The sequence below is a fragment of the Cryptomeria japonica genome, chromosome 6, assembly GCF_030272615.1.
Source record: "Cryptomeria japonica chromosome 6, Sugi_1.0, whole genome shotgun sequence".
Lineage (NCBI taxonomy): Eukaryota > Viridiplantae > Streptophyta > Pinopsida > Cupressales > Cupressaceae > Cryptomeria > Cryptomeria japonica.
The window spans coordinates 680,397,862-680,405,234 of record NC_081410.1 but is presented as its reverse complement, the minus strand read 5'-3'; positions in this window follow the sequence as shown (position 1 = coordinate 680,405,234).

The window sequence follows — 7,373 nt, the reverse complement described above, 5'->3', positions numbered from 1 at the left end:
GAATTATAAAAAATTAGTTCATGATGAATGCAGTTAGTTGAGAATATGTCTTGAGGAATCAAACAAGAACATCAGATTGTTGACAACTCAACTTGAAGAGGCCAAAGGTATGGCTGATGATCTGAAATCAGTCTTGGATGACAAGGAGAGAAGATGTGAGGATCTACAGCTAGAAGTGGAGACAAAGGACAAATAAAGTCGAGACCTAAAAGGATAAATGGAGAGCATCAGGAAAGACCTTGAGAAGTGTCAAGATGAGCTCAAGGTAAGGATCTGGTATGATGGCAGCACTGAGGCCTTGGCAAAATTTTGAGCAAACAAAAACACTCCAATGATACTAGAGGATTAGGATATGTTGTTGGTGAATGCTCCACAAGTGAGGATGTCTCTCACAAGGACATTCAGTTTTTCTCCTCTAATAGATATAACAAGGGTCAGACCTTCATAGTTTTAAGTGCACCAAGAAAGAAGGTTGACCTAGCTACAACCGGTGAGGCCTTGAGGTTAAAAATGAAGACCGGTGCAACAAGAACAAATAATGCAGATCCTAAAGGAAAAGAAAGCTAAGAGAAGATAGGTTCACCGGAAAAAAGACTGCAAGAAGGCAGTCTAAGAGACCCCCCATCAGTGGAAGACAAAGAGATGCAGCATTTCGGAGAAGCAAAAGTGGAGAAGCCAAACTGGTCAAATCACCTCATGTTTGGTAGAATGAATTTGTAAGTAATAACTCTTCATTCTCTGGTTACTATTTTTCTTGTAAAGGATATAGCCATAGGTCAGAGGAGTGCAAAATGATGTCTAGGAATAGAAAAAGTGTTTTTCCTAGGAATTGCAATTCAGTTTGTAAAAGATGTAATGCATTTGAAAATAGAACATCAGAATGTAGAAACCTGCATATACTCTCTCCCAGTTATGCTAAAAAAATCCATTTGTTTCTCAAAAGAAAAGAAAATGTTACATGCTATCATTGTAATGGACTTGGCCATAGAAGTCAAGAATGTAAGAAGAAGAAAGTTTAGTAATATGGCAGTCTGTATGATAGTTATGCTCAATATGGAAGTGGCTATAGAGTATATGAGAGTAGAAAACCGATATGGAACCGAAGGAGAAGTGTTCCTATAGGATCAAGAAGTCAAGTGCAACCGGTAGTCAATTACAACAACATGATCAGAAAAATTAGATCAAACTAGTTTAATAGAAGGTCCTCCAATCATCCAGTTGGGATGAACACAATATGTTTCTACAAAAATGTATCTAGTCATACTGTAAAACATGGTAAAGCAAAGACCAATCAACAGAAGATGATGAGACCTGCTCCAAAGGCTACAAATGAGAAGAGGAGGGAGTCAAAATAGGTATAGAGGAAGAAGGAAGAGAACATGACCATGGACTGACAGTGTGCATTCAATGCACAGGTGATATCTCTGAATGTTTAAATGAGATGCAGATCCTTAGGCGGAGATACATGTTGATCAGTTCATTCACCCCCAATGTTGAGAAGGACAAAGATTAAGGACGGGCAATTACCAACATGAGGGAAAAGTTGAGATGATAAAGTGTGTGCAATTAGTATCTTGGCTACATATTCACATGGGCAAGATGGATCACTACTACAAGTGTCAAAATGGGATGTGACACCGGAAGGAGGGCCAGTGGACAAAGTATACTAGCAGAAATATTGGATTGGTACAGTAAACCGACATGTGAAATATGTTGTCAGTAGGGACAGTTACCAATAGTGAAGAACATGTGTTGTAATGCATTCTGGTAGCACTGCAGTGGCTCTAGTGGCTTGGAAAGAATAAATTTGCCTTGGGCAATATTGGAGAAGCATTGTCTGGAAATGTGTTGAACCGATAATTGATCTCATGTGTACACATCCTGATGAGTCAACTTGTTGGATAGGTGACATGTTTCTGATGTACGTTGGTATTGTGGTCATGGAAGAGGATGTCACAAGATTGTGATGGACCTCATGGAAGTGGTAGATCATCTGCAGTTCACAGATGCTCACTTTTACCAGTACAAGGTGCAAATTGAAGCATCGGATTAGGAGCTGACATGATTAGAAAACCAGATATCTGTGGTTTAGGGGGAATTCATAGTCATACTCTCTGATTGATATCAGACATACTAAACACAGTGGCAGATCAAGCAGTTGTTTGTCCATATTGGTATGTCAGTGACTTTGGGAAGGTGTCTATTCAATTTGTCTATCTATCAAAGTCAAAATCAAGTTACCCAAGAGTATAATAGAATAGGAAAAGAATGTGCTCATTTGTCATTAAGCCACTGAGTGATAGGAAGTGCAGTCTGGGTTACAGGTAGAATGACCTGTTAGATAGGAGAAAAGGGCTCACTTAACCAGTTGTGAGCACAAAGAGGGAGAGTTACCTACACAGGGGGGAATATATCAGATTGGGACTTGATTGTTACTAACAGTTTCATGTCAGTGTAACCTCCACAGATAAAGAGTGTACCATTGGTATCAAACTGGTATATAGGATTGGATTCAATTGGTGTCTGAACCCTCCATCTCAAGTGTTGTTGTTTGAGATGATACAATGCATAGCGGTCAAAAAAGGAGAAGCAACCAGTAGGAAGAGGGAAAAATAATGTCTATTGTATACCGGATGTCAGTTCCCTTTGCCATTGTTGTCAAAGGGGGAGAGAGATTCTATAGCATATGAGATACTACATGTGTTGACATCAATGCCAAAGGGGGAGATTGTTGGCATTGTGTTGTCATTGATGTCAACCGGTATAGGATGGCAACCAGTATGGGAGATGTATGTCCAATGTTGTCATTGATGTCATCTGGTATTATTAACAAGGATGACAACTAATAGTGTGTGTGTTGGGACTCATTAAAATTGAGTCAAGTTTAGAGGCCCATTTCAAAAAATTTGCTCTGCTTTTCCAGATGAGTCAATTTGAATGGCCTAGTTAAAGAGAGGGTAAAATGGAGACAGATGATTTTCAAAGGGTAAGGCTTAGGAATTGTGTCCTATACCTTTAATTTGGCCTATGCAGTGATGTGAAACTTTCAGGATTCAGTTTGGATCATTTTATGAGGTACCCTTTTCAAGGGGTGAGCTGAAAGTGCATTTTAGGTGCAAATGCAGATTTTATTAAGTAGCCTACTTTGACTGTTTATATTTTTTGCCTTGTTGATCGTCATGAATAATTTCAAAATGGATTGAATTATATGCATAAAAGTGTGCCTCCGTGCAAAATTTCAAGTCTTCATGAATTCATTTGCTCAATTTTCAAAGCTCAATATGTTTGCAATTTGTATGGTTTGACAAGTCCCTGTTTCGACAGCTAGTCGGAGCCCTATTTTGCATAAGTATAAAAGTTGCTTCAGTGAGTGTCATGTTAGAATGTTTCTTTCGGGTTAATGTTGGTATAAATGACAAGAAATGTTTCAAGTTTCAAGCCTCTGCCAATCCATTTGATCGGTTTTCAAAAGGGTCTATTGAGCCATCCGTTTCAGTGATCTGTACTTTCATTGTCGTATCAGTTAAAGTAGCCGTTTTCATGAGCGCGCCGTTTGCACCTAGTCATCCTTTTTGTCAACCTGAGAATTCAAAGATTTAATATGTACTTCAAGGTACTTGTGTTTCAAATTTGAGGGTCTACGGAGGTCGTTTAATATTTTTGAGAAAGGCATCATGTGTTGCCAGAACATTGACTTCCTCAGGTCCGCAAGGTCGACAAAGCCAGTTGGTCATTTTCGACAATTAATATCTCTTCACTCGGGATTCATCTTGAGAAATTGCTTGGCAGAGTTCATCCTTGTATATCATAGTACATGCCTGTCAAATGGTGAGGTCCAGAAAGGTGTTTTGACCAGCTTGAAAAATACGTCTTCGCGATTAAATGCGAAAATGTGGCGCAAGCGCTTGAAAGTTGCAAAACTCAGTTTGATGATCCGAAAATGGTGCCGATCCTTTCCAGAGGTACGTTCAAGGTGTCTAAGGCATTTTAAAGGTCAGTTGCATGAAAACAAAAAAAAATTTAGTCGGACCCACTTTGGGGCCCGACCTAGCTCATGCTAGTGCACTAATTTTATGGTGAAGTGGTTTTAAAATAATGTGGTGCACTCATAACAAAATAAATGGAATGGATTCCAATGCTTTTATAATAGGATTCTGAAAGTAATAGTTGCTCACAATCATTTATTTGGCAAATTTATCCTAAGTTGAATTATGCCTGTGCGGTGTGAGGTGCCAAATGCAAGAGTTTTAAATAAATGGAATTTGTTGAAAGGGCATGGAAGTTTCTAAAGCAAGTGTGATTGCCAGGTGTAAAGTAAATTCCATAACCATGGCCCAATCCTCCCACGTGAGTTGAAGACCATAGAAAGTCTCAAGCAAATTCAAATGGTGGAGGGCTATGCTTTTAAATAACTTTCAGCAATTTGCAATTTGCATAATGAAATGTCTTTCCTTTTGTTGTTCGCGTGGTGTTTGGGCTGAAGAGCCATTTGAAATTGAAGCAATACTTCAGCAAATAACACTCCAATGCCAAATTCCCCGCTCTACTGTGGAGTTTGGAGGCTATTTTAACTTTCAAGCAAACATTTTCCCTCCTCCCTCATGTGGCTGTAGATCTCCTCCAAATCAAATTCAATAGCAGTCCTCTAATTTCAGACTGCAGCAAATGGTAACTGGAGGTTTTTAACCTACAGCAAATGGTAATTGGTATAAGCTTGCATGGAGTGGTGATCACAGAGGCAACATTAAACTTCAACAAATAGAAACTTCCTAGCAATTCCTCCCTGCGTGGATGTAAATGGGCAAGGTTAAAAGCAGAAACTCTCAGTAAATGAATGCCAGTGGTAGAGTGTATTGCCAAGACTAATCCTCCTCCATGTGTGAGTCTGAGGTAAAAGACAATGAAATTCCCAAATTAATGTAATTGGCATAATACTAGAACTCCACTCTTCTACGCGGTTGTTTGGAGGCCACATTAAATTTGAAGGAAAATTGCATGGCAGGTGTAAACCCAAGTGCCACTACCTTTTCCAGTATCTTCCCTGCATGCTATGGTGAGGAGACATTAAAGAAATTCTAGGCATTGAAACCTTCAACAATATAAAATGTGGCATGTGAAGGTAGAGAAAGTTTTCCAACTAAATGCACTTGCAGGTCAGAATGTGATCCTCCCTCCTCCTGCGCAATGGTGTGTGAGGAAGCTTGGAAAATTTTCAAACAAATGCAGTTCACAGTAGGTCAAAGGCACCATTAAAACTCAAACAAAGCTTCAAGATGCATTTCCAGGCATAAGGTTTTATCCCACATTGGCTGGGTGATGAGGTTTTTTGATGTTTAAATACAACACTCCACACAAGTATAATGTCAAAGCTTAAAGGCTTTTGATGGATGGTCTTGACTAGGTCAAGGTAGACCCCACGCGCATGGGTGCGCTTCTCAAGGTGACCGAGGAGGCTGACAAATGATGACAAGTGGACCCCACACAAGCATGGATCCTGAGGTAGATGAGTTTTGCAGGAAACAGATGGCTTAACCAGTGAGCAGGTTCAGAGAAGATCGACAATGCACGTGATTTCGCAAGCCAAAGATGCTCGTTCGTTACCCTATACAAAATGGCGAAAATCATTCTGTGAAAATGAGCAGGGTAAAGATCATGCAAGTTCGGTGGTGATCTACGACGCGCATGATTTCGGAGCCCAAAGATGCACGCTGGTTAGCCATTGCGAAATGGCAAAAGACAAGTGGCAGGATGACATGGCGGTCCAGCTCACGAGTCCTATCTAGTGGCGCTGACGTGGCGTTGACATGGTGCACAGGTGGCAGACGCATGGTGATGACATGGCGATGAACAAGCAACCCAATGGCAGTGACGAGGTGGACATGTGGTGAAGTGATGAAGAGTCATCCAAGGTGGCGCCTAATGGATCCTATCGGTGAATCAAAGGCTGCCACCTAGCATGGCGTCAGGCCAAAAAAGAGGGAAAAATCAAAGTTGAATTGTATAGTGCAGACTATATAGAAAATTAGAAAAATTTAAATGATTGTGCACACAAAAATGATTAATTCGCCCAGAGGTCTATTTTTGCCCAAAATATGAATTATTATATATTTTCGGAAAGCTCTCGAGATGAAGAATACAGTTATGGAGTTAGTTTCAACAAATGTGGGATATTTTGGGAGCAGTTTCCATGGGAAAGAAGATAATGAATTTTAGTTGGAGAAAGGGGACACTTGGCTTATTCTGATGAGATCTGAACTTTCCCTCCCCTTCTTATTCCAATTTTCTTCTCATTGTAAGGGTTCCAAAATTCTGAGAGAAAGGCTTCAGATTTTCTTGGATTCCAGTTCTAGCATTTTCTCAGTTTTGCAAATAACAGTGTGTTTTCTTCTGGATTTTCAGGGTTGTCTTTACTGTAAGTTTTGTTTCAGTTTGCAGGTTTACACATATTCAGGGCATGTGTGAGTTCCCACAAAATTGTCTCCAAAATACCATGCAAATTCATACAATTTCATTTTATCAAGGGTAATTTGGATTTGTTTCTTTCAGTCTTCTCTGAGAGTGTAATGTGTGTCTTTTGGGTATTCTTCAAGGAAGGATTTAAATCCTAAAATCTAGCATTAATGCTTTTGAGTGTGTATATTGGATATATATGAGTATGGTTTTGTGATAGAGCAAAGGATTGTGTTAATGTAAGGCATTAATACATGAGAATTTAATATGGAAAATAACTTGTAATTGAGATCTCTCTTTCAGTTTTATGAATGACTCTATGGCTTGGATAAGGCACTGGTCTTTTGTAACATCAAAGGATTGTCAAAACACCAAAAAAAGATCAAATCAGAATATATTTTTATGTTTTATGTTGTGTGGAAGTGTCCCACCTATCTCAAGCTCCAATGTGGTTGAGAGTCCATGTGAATGTAGCTCGTTTGCAGTACGTTCTTTATTGTTGAGCTATGTTTGAGATTTTTGCTTTAATGGTGATGTTGTGTGTGAGTTTAGACTGTATTTGAAGTGCATCATAGGTAAACCTGCCTAGGCCTTGCAGAGCTTGAAGAGAAGAAGGATTAAATATCCTTGTTAAGTTGGTCCAGTTAGTCCTTTGAAATCATAGTTGAGGCTGGCTGCCTTTCAAATTTTGGTTGTATATTATACTGGTTGTTGATTTTTTTTTTCAGCATAAAAAATAGCCAACAGTGTGCAATTGAGGCCAATCGGTATGCAAGCTAGAGTCACCGATATACAAGTTGTTGTTGAGAATAAAGAAACCGGTACCCGGTGAACAAGTGGATAAACATGTTAGTATACATGTTGGTACTAACCGGTACAATGATGACTAGTAAAACTACAGAGTGCATAGGTCACTGGTATGC